The sequence below is a fragment of the Diorhabda sublineata genome, chromosome 8, assembly GCF_026230105.1.
Source record: "Diorhabda sublineata isolate icDioSubl1.1 chromosome 8, icDioSubl1.1, whole genome shotgun sequence".
NCBI classification, from domain to species: domain Eukaryota; kingdom Metazoa; phylum Arthropoda; class Insecta; order Coleoptera; family Chrysomelidae; genus Diorhabda; species Diorhabda sublineata.
The window spans coordinates 23,770,669-23,785,848 of record NC_079481.1 but is presented as its reverse complement, the minus strand read 5'-3'; the positions used below and the strand labels follow the sequence as shown (position 1 = coordinate 23,785,848).

At 32.9% G+C, this 15,180-nt stretch overlaps 1 protein-coding gene across 3 annotated transcripts in view; it reads right to left on the bottom strand.

Moving 5' to 3' along the window:
• Positions 1 to 11,194, bottom strand: part of LOC130447457 (ephrin type-B receptor 1-B) — a 779,444-nt gene extending 768,250 nt beyond the window's left edge. For all 3 annotated transcript variants that reach the window (XM_056784282.1, XM_056784284.1, XM_056784280.1), the window contains exon 1: positions 10,824 to 11,194. The gene's annotated coding sequence lies outside the window, so the exon portion shown is untranslated. The remainder of the gene's footprint in view (positions 1 to 10,823) is intronic.
• Between the last annotated feature and the right edge of the window lie 3,986 nt (positions 11,195 to 15,180).

Genomic DNA, 15,180 nt, shown 5'->3' with positions numbered 1-15,180 from the left:
GAGATTTTTATTAAAATGACCTTATCGAAGGCTATTTGTGGGCCATTTATCAAAACCACATCTAAGATACAGAGAAGGCTGATGTTTCTGTAAATGAGGTTTTGGAAAACTGTTCTGTGATAATGAATAGCAGAGATGCGAGAATTGAACAAGAGTTTTGCCTTACGCCGTATAAAATGGTCATATTTGAATATTAACCAATTGCTGCTGATATTAGAAAACTGGAAATATGTGCAGCTGTATTAAAATATAAGTAAACGAAAATTCGCAAATAAACTTCAGAAGCAATCGACTGTAAAACTTGTTCGATAGCACGAAATCAGCATACGGCTGTAATTCATGTGTTAAATCGTACATACAAATTGTGATTTTTAAGTTTTCAATGAAATCAATTTATACCTAGTTATTATGTACGCTTCATTCGCCGTACAATGGTAAAACGTATGCATTTAAATGCGTTTGATGCAGACGAGGATACATAATATATGTGTAGATAGGTAGCACTTAAACACGGCAAAAAGAAATAAAACTAAAATTATTTGAAATGACAACAGAATGGAAGCAATACGATGTTATTATATTATCTTGTAGGTGCCTTGATATGTGTGTTGAAGGCCTTGACGTGGTCGATTTTTTATTGCATAAATAGTATGGTAATATTTTCAAAGAGTTTTTTATTGTCTGCAAAGATATGAAGGGCAATAAACTGGATTGTTCACCATAATTTTATCTCCCTTGTTAATATGTAATTACTAGAAATATAAAAAAAATGTTCTGTACGTTCAAAATACTTCATTGTTCGACAAAAAAAAATTTTTTTTGTAATAACACAAGAATGAATACGCAAATAGAAAAAAACAATTGTAACACGTGAGGAGTACATTTATAGAACCATATTCATTGGTAAAATATTTAATATTTATTAAAAAACTAATTTCACGTTTTTTGAATCATATATATTGACAATATTTATAGTTTACATCTAATAAATATGCCTCACATCTATTAAAAACAAAAACTTTCAAAAAATCACTTTAAATATCAATTAGCTTTACTTTTTCCTTTTATGAGGGCTGCACTTTCTCTTTTTAAAAACCAACAGTAATCACCCATCATGGCCGAATCCCATCGTCCTTGATACCGAATTTCCATTGTTCTAACATCTTGGTGAAAACTTTCATCATGCCCATCACTGATAGCTCCCAAATTTTCGGGAAAAAATGTCAGATGGGAATGGAGAAAATGAATTTTCGATTACATTCGAGTACCAAGCGATTGGTAGACGTCTAGAAGTTCATCAACTAACTGTTGGTAGTTTGGATCCATACTGTTGCCCAAAAATCCCCTCGCTACACCAACAACTGCCTTCCATGCTCTAAGTTCCTGTCTGGTGAGCTTTTTTGCAAAATTGTCATCGTCCAGCAATTTTCTTCTTCTCTAGACTTCTCTAAGGTATTTGAATCTATCACCTTGTTTATCCATAGCATTAACAAATGTTTACTGTCCGACTGTTCCATAGACAAAGAAAACAGCAATGTTTGGTAAACCCTCTCATTAAAATTCCAATCGCCTATTCGAAAGCTACGATGAAAATTTCACTATCCATCGTTATATAACAATCATGTGGCCACGTCAGGCGCTGACAACAAGCGACTAAGAATCAAAAATTCATTCCGGTAAATTCCCAGGTGCCGGTTTACACTTGTTGCAAGTTCCAACAAGTTTTATCTTTGCCCGCAACCATTGCCGACCTTATCAGCGTCGGTTGCCAGTAAGCAGGCAACCTGCTTACTTTGTGTGTGCGGCCAAAGACAGATGCATATTTCTCAATCCAGTTAAAATATTTTTAAAAACTAATAAATGAATTTTTTGAACAGTTAAGAAGCCGAACCATAAAATCAAAAGAAAAACTTAGTTATGATTACTTACTCACGAGCCCTTAATTTCTCCTTGGAGTGAACATACTATAAATTAAACAAGTTTCAACAAACAAATATATGCAGTTTATTTACAATGCAATTATTCGCTACTCTATAATTTTATCATCTAAGGGTATCTTAATGTGTAAACTGATATGATTTTCGCGAATTGCAATTGTCTGTTATTAGGTGCGTATCATTGAGTTGATGTTATTTTAAGGGAGTAACCGGGATGCCAGAATTACCCCTATATAATTAGGACAACCCTGTTGATCGTATCTCGACTATGATTAACTACGCATTCTTGTGCTAAATGGGCGGATTGTATATATATATGAGCATACCGCAGAAAGACTTAATGTGCGTGTTGCTATCTGTACCGCCATTTGTCGTCGCTGGACAAGTTAATACAATGATTAATTTTCTAATATTTTCTGTGCTTTTAATTGGATCTGGAATTAATGTAATGCTTGATATTTTATTTAAAGTGGATATTTAAGAGTAATTCATATACTAGGGAAGAAAAAGAAATCAAGCGAATTATTTAACGAATTTACCTATTTTTCAGTAGTACCTATTCATACCATATTAATTTAAGATCTCCCTGAAAAAATGTTATTACCGATATGCTTGCCGTATCAACGATTTTAGTGGAATAACATTCAATCTGACCTAGATATGGCGATCTGTAATTGATTGATTAATCGATATGTTGTACTAAATCGATTCACCGAATCGATATAACACCCTTGAAAATCGTTACTAGATTTTTCCTCTTTTGGTAAAAACCATAAAATTATTCACTATTAACCGTTAAAGGGTTCATTATTCAAAAGCTTATACTTTACTGTCAAGAAAAAAAAATTGTATTCATCATCATTGTCACTCAATAACCGTGATATATATGAGTATCTTGGGTTCTGCTCCTTGTGAGTGCCTTTTTTTCATTGCCCGCGACATCGCAAATGATGAGCAAAGCGCTCGGATCTCAGTAGACTTATTTTCTTTTCAAATAATTCTGCTATCATATCTTCATGATAATCAGCTGCACAGTTTTTAATTTTTCAGCAGATATTAATAAAGCATTAGTCACAAAACCGTCTTTGCTCCCTGCGTGTACTATTATAATGCGTTTCCTTATAGAACCTGACCAATTCAAACAGCAATTTTTACTATATTTCAACCCAACCAAAATTTACTACATCGTGAGTGTCAAACCATCTATCATATAGATAAATTATGTATCTATTAGAACTTCGGTAGCCTTTTATCTGACGCCATCGAACGATCCTTGATGATTCGGTTATTGCCATCCGTTTATTAATTTTTTGTGTTTAACTACATGCTGACAAAACTTGACGCAATGGTTCTAAACTGGTATAATTTTATTCTGGATAATCTGCTACCTTTTGCTGTATTATTTCGCAACCTTGTTCTTATATAAACTATAAATTGTCCTACATATAAACTGATTTCAGTTTTTCTTTACATGTTTTTCGGTTCTGTGAATGATCAACAGCAACCCCTTTCATGACTACTCGATAAATGGAAAATTTATTTACTCTAGTTAATTAAGCAATCCTTATTTTGATTGCATTATCATATTGCTGAATATTTTCCTTTTATAAACATTTTAATATATTTAAAATAACTTGCTGGGTTTGTATATCTAAATCTTTATTATTAAATTCATACCTGTCTTTATTCTCAATACACTGTGTAATTTAATTGTCTTTATTCGCCCATGGTCGAAAGAACCTCACCAAATGACCCCACTGCTTATCGCAGATTGTCTCTGACAGGAATATTTCGAAGAAGTTGTGTACATTTCTTGTATAACTGTCTTCTGCAATATTGGAAGAACTAAAACGGCACCAACTGTAGGTTGTTGGCGTATGGCTTGGTCAATCTCGATATTTAAATGTCCATACCACGATAGATTCTAAAGTCTCTCATTTACATTGTATGCTTTTTCTTCAGGAGTTATTCGTAACAGATTATTCAAATTTAAGGAAATACAACATCCAAAATGCTTTAATGTCTTCTTTATTTCATAACTGCAGCCGATCACGTAAAGTATTTATAAATTCCTATTCCATTTACTCTACATTTGATCGACATCTAGCTATAGTGGATAGCAGGAATGTATTTAATATTGAAACGTCCCGAATTTACATATTATTTAAACGACCAATATAAAATCTTCTCTCTTTTCGGTTCCGTTTAATTGATAGTCCGTTAGTTTTTATTTTCACTAGACTTGATTGATCACATCCAATCTCGTAGCTACTTGACTTAAATGCGTTCGGGTATTAACAAATTGCTACATGCATTCCTTAGAGATGATAGTTTGTCGTCGAGATACAACCAAAATAACTTCGTAGTGAATGATGATTTTTATGTTTTAATAAATTATTCAATATAAATCAGTGAAATAAAAAAGCAAGTAAAATTAAAAAAAGAAAACCTGCAAATTTATTTTCTATGAAACCTACAAAGAATAAAGGAGGAAAGTGAAAGATCTGGTGAAAGTATCGTAACAAAATGCTTGGAGAGAATTAGGAGAAAGATTGGAATTGGATGATAAAGTTTAACAAAACTTATTTTATAGAGTGCTAAAAAATATACTACAATATGTAAAAGGATTACCTACAATACATAAACCCCAGATGGATACCACACCACAAACAAGGGGTTAGGCAGTTCCAAGTGAAAGCGAATGGTATTTTCTCACCAAGTACATTAAAACAAATATATCATTCTTTGCTGATGATACAAAGATTTTTGTCAAGACTGCTTCTGAGCGGCAGTTACTCCAAGACGACTTGCACACAGTAGAGGAATGGACAAACACCTGGAAAATGAAGCTCAATGAAACAAAATGTAGTGTCCTACACATTGGTACAAACAATCCTTATACACTAAACGCTGTGGAGATTATTACGGTTAATCAGCAATGTGATCTTGGAGTTATAGTGTCCTAAAATGGGATGTACATATTAACCAAATAGTCAAGAAAGCCAATTCATTCACAAAAAGCTTTTAAGGATCACTCAGTTGAGATGAAAAGACTTCTTCACAAAATATATATAAGATCAAAGCTTGAATTTGCGCATTCCGTGTAAAATCCATATTTTGTGAAGGATACTGAGCTTTTAGAACGAGTTGAGCGAAAGGTTACTGAAATACTTCCTCCGCTGAGAGATTTATGCTACGAAGAACCCCTAAGACTATTTCCCCTATCCACCCAGAGAACGTCGCTTTAGAGGAGACTTAATAGAAGCGTATCAAATTCTTAAACATATCTAAACTTGCAATTTGTACATTTTCCATGTGAATACAAATCAGCAGTTAAGAGGTCATTCAAGAAAACTATCTAAGGAAAGAAACTGCAAGTTGCCCCGGAAGAACTTTTTGACAAATCGTATAGTATATGCATTAGAAGAAGAGACAGTGTCTGCTATAAATACAAACTTCCAAGACTTGATGCTGGACACTCAGCTACAAACAATCAAATTGTGCTCTACTTTTAGTAGACTGAAAAGTGTGAAGAGTATTCTGAAAAACTTTCATGTTTAAATGTATAAAACAATAGTTTCATAGGTTTTTTTTACCGCTTACTATTGTCAAATAATAATAATAATAATAATAATAATAATATTAATAATAATAATAATAATAATAAAGATATAAAAACGCACATGATAGCAATCAAGAACGAAAATAGAGACATAATTACAGAAGAAAAAGTATAATAAAAAGGTAGGTAGAAAATGGGAATACTCTAAAAGGGGCGCGAGCGGATTTTAATAACTATAAACTGTCACAGAATTCATTGAAAGAATGTAGTTGAGCTGGTGAGGACATTTACAGAGAATGGGCAATTCAAGAGAAGTAAAAAAAGTTTGGCAAGCCAAAGGACAACAAAAAAGAAACCGAGGAAGACCAAAAGAAACATGGAACATGTTTAGAAATATTTTGAAGATAAAAAGCTGACATGGAACGAAGCAAAGAAGGTAAGGTTGCTATGAATAAGATGAAATGAACGAAAATTGTATACAATTGATATTTTTTTAAGTAAGCACTTACGTCAGTCAACGTCAGCCGTGTTAGTCACCAGATATCGGATCAGATATGGAGAAAAACAGATCCTATGCAGTTGTACTGTAAGGTGGAAGATATATTAAAAGGATGAGTAATGAATATTCGAAATCAGAACAGAAAGAACCAAAAGATGGATGAGATCAAAAAAGCCACTGAGAATAGGGAAAAGAAACTACATGATGTGCTGCCACAACCAAACAATCGAAAGAAATGGATATTCTTTCGAGGAACAGACCAAAAAATTCAACGATCGTATGAACAACCTCACACCCAGAGGTATTTCGCTCCTCTGTAGTAGATCTAACTTATTTGAAAGTATAATTGAAGATGGATCTACCAGCAAATGAGGATGCAGACAGCCTGCCAATAAAAGGAATGCCAAATCAATAACTAACTGAACGAAAGGCTAAAGAATCAGTTGGAGCCTTACTGGAAAAACACTCCAGGCCTAAGACAATCCAAAAGATTCATAACCATATCAGCTAAGAAGTTTGAAGAGCTTATCGTGATAACCAGTAACAACATGAAACTGGTAGTCGGTCTTCTGACAAGTCACTTCCCTGTTAAATACCAACTCAAGACGATGGTCATGGCAGAGGTCGACAACTGCAGGTTCTACGAGCAAGTCATGGAAACGGCAGAGCATCTACTCTACGAATGTTTTGCCCATTTCGCTAAAAGCTATAAGCACCTTGATACAAGAACCCCCCAAAAAATAGCCTTTGGGAGGAGTGTATGTATTTTGAGAACAGAACAATAAGATGTAAGTACAAAATATCTTCTAGGTATAGGTGCAGAGTGGCTCTAAAGGCAAAACAATCTACAAGGCATTAAACAAACAATGAATTATATAAAGGCAGCATTTAGATCCAATAGATCAACTTTGAGATAAATCACAGACACAGAAAATGAGATTTATGTTGCAGCAGCTGATTTACAGGAACCCTTCAATAGTATCAACAGAGAAAACAGGAAAAGAGAACTGGAAAAAGAGAGCGTTAAACTACGTAACATATCTAAGAGCAAATGTAAGAGGTAGCCTATAGGATGAATAACATAATATCCATATATGCAGCACTATACAAAATATTTTTCAACAAAAACGAGTATCTACGAGTCAGTACTACTACCAATGCTGATCCATAGTTGCCAAACATGAATGCCCACTTACAAATTGAAGCATAAAATAACGTAAAATTAAGATACTGAGTAAAATAATGAAGGCGACAGGACTGGATAGAATAAGGAAAAAAACAGTTAGAAGCGAATTAAACTTATTGAATACAATAAATCGAAAACAACAGTTTAGATACACAGTCAGAATAAAACCGACTTAAATAAAAAGAAAAAGAAAGGCAGATCCAGAAGCTAATGGAAAACGGGAATAGTAACCAATCATAGAAAAGAGATCTTAACAGGAAGCAAAGGATAGAACCACATGAATAAGAAATTATTACATCTACATCTATGGTAGAGCAGGTTGGGTATAATTAAATAAGTAATCGTATTTTTTATCGCATCTTGTATAATAAATAGTATATAAAAGTAGTACCTACAATAACATTTACATATTTTCAAGTTCTACTGTACAAATATCCTTATTTATTTATAACAACGAAAAAAGCTACCATAATAGAATCAGTCTTTTGTATCTAAATTAACGTCCCAAGATATAAAAATAAATCTGGTTATTGCTACTATATCTAGATGACGACACAAGCTTATTTTTTGAATTAGAAAGACACGTGTCGGTTTATCATCACTAATAAGCGACTCTTGCTGGCACACACTTGTTTCTACGAACAAATAGTTATTTTCCTAACAAGTGTCTACTTAAGTTGGAACCATAAGGAAAACTTTTTTATTAGTGGTTTTATGAAAAAAAGTTCTGCATGGTCCAAAAGTTAAATGCAACCATCAGATATCATATCAGATTTTTTACAGTAGTATACGAGGTTTATCAAAAAAACCGGTCTTCAACCAACTTGGATCAGAGCGCAGAATTCAAAACGAATGTCGTAATCCCTTGCTAGTAACGTGGGTACAAATTGCGGTTTGTATGCATGATATTTATTACTCAAAATATTTGTCACTGTATCTTCACTTACAGAAGTACTTTGGATAGCAGAGGCCCTTTTTCATAATGACATTTTTAGGTCTTCTACGACAGAAAGAAATTTGGTGTCTCAATTCGCAGCCCGTTTTCTATGCTTCCAATTGTTGAATGCCTAATGTTTTTATGCGGATGTCTATTATTAAAAATATTTGCGGCCTCTTTATGTATTTTGTAATTGTCTCCAACAATTAACACAAGTTCTATTTTCTCTTCACGATTTAGTAAATTTGCCATTTTCATTGTAATGTTACAAACAACAACAAATTATTTGAGAAACCGGCAACTCAAGTTGAAGGAGCGTATTTTGTTAAATATCGATGACGATCTAAAGGAATATCCAAAAGATAACTCGCTTGAAATTTTGAACGGAACAAAAAAACTCCCATAATAATCAATCAAGTTCAACTTGTTAGAGAAAAAGCTAAGAGTGAGGTAACGTTTCAATGGAGAAAAGGTGACTTAAATATGTCGATTCAAATAACCTCTTGGAGTGGTACCATGTTTCCACCTTTAATATTGTGCAAAGGTAGCCACCCTATTGAGTTTTCTAAACTGTCTATGAGCCACAAGTCAAAAAACTATTCCCCGATTTCAACTCTCTCTCTCTCTCTCTCTTTATTGGAATTCTTTGTGGTGTTTGTTGTTTCTGGTTATGTTCCCTTACCACGCAGGAGAATGTTTTGGGAAGAAGCTGAAGATGTGAATAATGGTTTGGTGTCGCAGTCAATGAGGCGTTATCTATTTGAAGAAATATGCAGGTTTTTTCATGATAACACCGCTTTAGATCAAAGGGACAAAATTCTTCGACCAATTATTGATGTTTTGAATAAGAAATTTTCCCTTTTATAGAAAACATGGTTACAAGCAATTCATACGTGGTAAGCTCATACGATTTGGCTTGGGTTATCAGTACTAAACCAGATTATTGCTTTCAATTCGAAATTTATCTGGAACGGAAAAACCACAGAAGTTGCCAATACAATTAGTCTAGGTCTTGGTGAATCAGTAGTACTAAACTTTGCTGATTTTTTACAAAAAGAATACCTTTGCGTTTTTCATTTTATTTTGATAATTTCTTTACTGCAGTAAAACTAATACATCAAGTTACTGACGTAAATATTGGATCAACAGGAACGGTACGGGAAAACAGAACTATGAAGTGTAAATTGAACGATTCAGAAATAATGAACGGAGAAAAAAAGGGAACTATGAATAGTGCGGTAGATAAGAACATTGGTGTTATAGGTTTAAGATGGAAAGACAATAATGTCGTTACTGTCTTGTCGAATGAGTATGGTGTAGAACTCAAGCAAAATACCGAAGATTTTCATTGAAATACAAAATGAATATAGATATGCAGCAACCTCATGCAATCAAAATGTACAAAACATACATATGAGGTGTAGACCAAATGGATTACAAAATATATCCAATTACAGGATTGCCATGAGAGGCAAAAAATGATACACACCAATACTGGATTGGATGATCGACTTGTGCGTAACAAATGCCAGTAAATTGACACGCGCTTATGGATACGACAAAGACAATCACCATTTTTGGAGAGAGATTGAGCAGTATTTTTTAAAAACATACGGAACTAAGTCGAAAATGCCTTGACCCAAGAGTGCTTCTGTGTATTGTACCTCTTCAGAAGGACGACACCTAATAGTCAACAAACAAGACGGAGATGCTCACTTTGTAAAAATAAAACCACTAAAACATTCGAGAGATGTCAAATTCCTCTACATGATGAAGGTGTTTTGATGAATCCCATAACGAGTAAAAATTTATATGGTGCATTTCTTGTATTTTGTTGCAAAAAAAAATGTATTAGACTTTTTCTATTAATTTTTGTAAGTACCCAAGGGGTCACTACCCTCAAAAACTCAAAAAATCATAGAAAAGAGTTCGTAATTCTGGGCATTAATGGGTTAATTAATATTTTAACTTGGTTTAACAAATAAGCTTGTTTCCCGTTCTGTGACGTCGTCGCACTTTAATTGTGTAGAAATGCACGTGTTAAATCATTTTCACTTTATTTAAAACGAACGAGCTTTTAAAAACATCAGTACTTTGTGAAGCATAACTTCTCATGAATTCGCAGCTCATGTCATCTGTAATACTGGAATAATTATCGTATATAAACCTGTATAGTATAATGTCTAGAACAAAAAAATTCTTGCAAAATGTAGTTTACGTTAAGTCATTACTTTCGATAGTTCTTTATTGCAGCATTTAAAAAATATTTCCATTAAAAACTACTTACATACCTCTTAATATCAATAGGAATGTCAAACCGCAATTATTTGTTATAATTTAATTCGCTTTACAATTGTAATAAATTACGTTGCAACTTAGTTACGCCCATTTAAAAATTCCAAACTGAGCTGCAAAAAATCATTCGACGCATTTCTGCTCCTAATTATAAACGATATTTATTATACCACCTTATTAAACGAACGGCATTGCTGCTGGTGTCTCATTTCTGCACACCTTTTTTTATATAAAATACCTTTGCTGTCAGCCATTTTGAACTTCGGGTCAAATTATGTCCAAATAACCCTTTAATGATATTATGCGGTACATACGAGAGATATAAATAGGACTACTAATGGATATAGAAATTTTTGTTTACATTGAAATGACTATGAATTTTAAATGAATGTATGAAATTGACATACCTGTTACATAAAGAAAAAATTGAATATTCCGCTATTTTTTCGTAGACAAATTCACTTAACAACACCTAGTAATCACTCAGTATACTTTATTGTACTATTTGCCAACTACAAAACCATTATTTTCGATAAATATCTAATATGATTTTAAGATTCGGGAGTCACAACTTTTTTACATATTTTTCACGATTATCATAAATGATTTTTAATAAAAATGATAAAATGTTAATCTAATGTCCACGTTCTACCCACTGTAAGTCAATTTTTTTGTGATTTCAGTCATTAATCAGTAATTAATGCGTGTTTTTTTCACACAATACCTGATCATACGTACAACACCGCGATATACGGTCACGAACTAGTTTAATACAGCATCTCCAAGACCACTGAACTCACAATAATCTTTAGAAAGCCGGTTTTAAGCTACAAAAATATTTCAATTCGAATTATTACGTACTCTACAACATATATTGTAGTATTACCTCAGATGAAACTAGTACAAATATTAAGAAATACATTGTAAAGAGATTCGTTATAATTTCACCAGCTGCTAATCATAGTAAGGCGAAATATAGGAAAATCATTTTCGGAGGCGATTAAACAGAACGGCAGTGTGAAACTGGTTGGACGATCGACAGTTTAGCCAACCAGCGGCTGCGTAGAGTTGACTGTTTTAAAGTCCCTAGATCGCATAAAAGTTGCACCTCTTATATACATTCGGAATTTTTTGTGCATATTTTTGTTTTTGTCTAATAAGTTAGATATTAACATTAAAAAAAGAAAGTAAATAAATGAACGATGAACTTATTTTCGTTTTATATACTAAGAAAACTAGATCTCTTTTTATTTTGAGCAATAAAACTAATAGCAAATGATAAAGTTACAATAAATTTGTTTGATTTTGAATGTTGCAAGTTTTCTTGATTCCACATTGATGTACAAGATGATAGTTAATAAAAAAATTGATAGTTCATAAAATAAAATATGGAAAATTCAAGATACCATTTACGAACTTCTGCATTACTGATTTCTGAGCTACGAGACTATAAAGTTGACGTGTTAGTATAGTTTCTCTTATGAAACTCAATTTAGAATATTAATTTGTGACAATCTCATTTTCTTATGTAAATAATTGTTTTTGTTAAAAGAAAAACACCCAATCAAGGTATTTTTCTGCTATTGCAATCTGATCATGAGTATCAATAAGCAATTTTTTTTAACCTAACTTAACTAACGTGGAAATTCTTGAACCCTAAATCCTACTCATCATACAATGCGATGCATATGTATGGAGTAAATTTAAATTTATCATTTTTACATACTATGTGCATAAAACCTGAAACAGGTCAATTTTTAATCTTAAATTGAAAATTTAGAGTATGAAAATATTATCCCCCTCCAGCACCCCCTCTGAAGAAAGCAAAATGTAAAATGTTGATAATGGATCATAAAACTTTTCATATAATGTCGCATAAAATTTAGATTGTACGTTTCAATGTACTTTATAAGTAAATTATATGTTCAAAAAGACCACCATTCATTTTTTGACAATAACCGAGGGAGTTTTGGAATTTTCGTCCAAAATTTTGTATGACCTCGGGAGTTATTTTGTTAATTTCTTCCGTTATCCTAATTTTTAGGTCTGATGTATTACAATATACTTTAGAAATAATCAGGTATTTTCGTATCTGCTCTGCTAAACACCAGGAAAAAATCTTTGAAAATACTATAATATTAGTAAAAATGCCAAATAGACAATTGATATGAATTTAGTAGGCTGCTGTCAGCTAGGTATTTAAAGCTACTAAAAGATGTCAGTATAATATTTGTGCGCGTGATTTAATTAGGGCTCATATGTCCGAGACTCAAAGAATAGACATTTTAATTATGATTGGTTGTGATGCTAAAACAAGTACACAAAAGTAGGTTTGTGAAATTTTCAATAATAAATACCTTGGTCAACATGTTTTCGCAGTGTACAGTTAGCAAAATTGAATAAAAATTTCGTGAAACTGTAAAAAATCAGACAATTCGAGAACGAGCCGCCCACAATGAAGTAAGTAAATCATCTATTTTGACAGTTTTTCATAAAAAAAATACAAAGTTCAGTTAGTTCAGAAGTTAAATGAACATGATCCTGATAGAAGGCAAGAATTCTGTGGGGATAATGGACAGAATGAACGCAGTTCATAAACAAAATAGTTGTTTCTGATGAAGCGGTTAACAAACAAAACTGTAGATATTGAATCAGAGAAAAACCTCACTAGATGTGTGAGATTAACACTCAATGTCCTAAAAAAGTGAACGTTTGGGCAGATAAAATTAACAATAACATTATTGGGCTTTATTTTTTGAGGGCACTGTTAATGGTGAGGTTTGCCTAGATTTTTTTATCAATTACTTAGTGTCTACATTACAAAGTCTTTTTCTTGATGTTAATCTATTTAGTATCAACAAGACGGAGCTCCACCGTATTTTGAATGTAAAGCTAGAAATTATTTAGACGAAATTTTCTCTGCTTTTAACTAACACCGTCATTTAAACTAACTCAAACGGTTTGTTTCTTAACGTTCTCATGTTGTAGTATCCAGTGTTCATGGCTACGGTGAAATTGACTTTAGTCTGGTTAAAAGTTTCTACATTGAGGTACCTATGAAGTTCACTGTTACGGTGGTACCAAGATACATTAACGATGTTCCTTAATACTTTATTTTGGAAACGATGCATCACTCGAAAATTACTTTTACCGGCACAGCCCTACCGTTGTGTGTTATATGTTCAGACGAGTTTTAATATCTGTTTGTAGAGAAGCGGTTTGTTGTATGTGGACAATTTAGAGTTCCTTCTCAGAAGTCAGTACTTCTTTTTATATTTTATACCTAGCGCTTCGCGTTTCTTTTTAACGTGGACTCTCCAGCGAAGTCTAGCGTCAAATATCATTCCCATATACTTTGCATTTTTACTAAGATATTTTGGTTTCGTTTCCTCGTAAAGTTAACACGAGCAGATTTATTTCGTTCAACTTGATACGCCATCTATTAGTTCAGGTGTCGATCAGGTCTATGGATGTTTGTAATTTTATATTAGCTTCTTCGTGGTCTTTTCCCACGGTCGAAATGGCCGTATCATCAGCAAACGGTGCTTGTTGTTCCAGCAATACAGATGGAATATTGGTGGGGCATACAACTGTACTAAAACTGAATATCATCACTAGTCCCTGAATTTTTTCTCTCGGTAAAGTGATCTTCTGATGAAGATTAGGTTAATGAAATCTTTAATTCCAATTATTAATATGTTTATTTCCAATGATTAGATCACTAAATCCATACTTCTAGTATAACCTTGAAGAAAATTGAATTTTATTAAATGGGCATGATACCTCAGAGCGTAATTCGTAGACTTATTAGTCGCTTTCCAATTTATTAAGCACCCATGGTTCGATGGGTTCGATGCTCATGAGCTTGGGCACTAGAATCAACGGGACAAACTTCGGTTTGTGTCAAGTGTCAAGTTTGGAAACATGTCACAAATTAATTGTTTATTTGTTGCCGTTTCCGAGATACTTGGTTAACTGAATATAAAATACTTATGCCCTTTTACAATCTTCTTCATTATTCTCTTATTATTATTTGAAAAATTAACAAAAGTCATTAAAGTAACATTGTAAACAGAGGCAGACATATTGAATTTTTGGAAATACAAAAAATATATTTTTCGAAAAAATGACTGATAATTCATATAAAATTGATGATAAAAGTGTGGAATCAGTAGGGCAAATTATGTCGACACTTAAGTCTTCGAAAAGGTACGAAAAAGAATATGCGACGGTTTGCGACTGGTGTGAGAAATACCAGGAAAAAATTGCTGATGAAAATATGATGTTTTTATGGCTTTTCATTATGGTCTAAATACTCGATGGTCAAATCAGTGATTATGGTTAATGAGAATGTTAATAGCTTTTTTAAAAAAACAAAATGTAGACTACCATCCAAACCAGTCGAAGGTACTAACAAGGGAAGTAGTTGAAACATTTATGAGGGATGCCCCAGACAAAGACTATTTACTAGCGAAAGTTATCGCATTAATTAGCATTGACAGAAGTTATCGGAGGGAAGACATTTATAATTTAGAAGTAGACTGGTTCTCAGTTAGTGGCTCGTATTAATCAGACAAAAACACATTTTCGACGGGCTTTTACTGTGATCAATAGCAATGCGGGGCAATATTTGGATATGTTCGGAAAATATAAAAAATTCCGAGCACACCTTTCACTAAAAGCACATTTGATAGAATACAGACAAGAAAAATGCTTAGGTCAAATAGCTGAAATACACACTGTTGGTAGGGCACCTAAAAATTG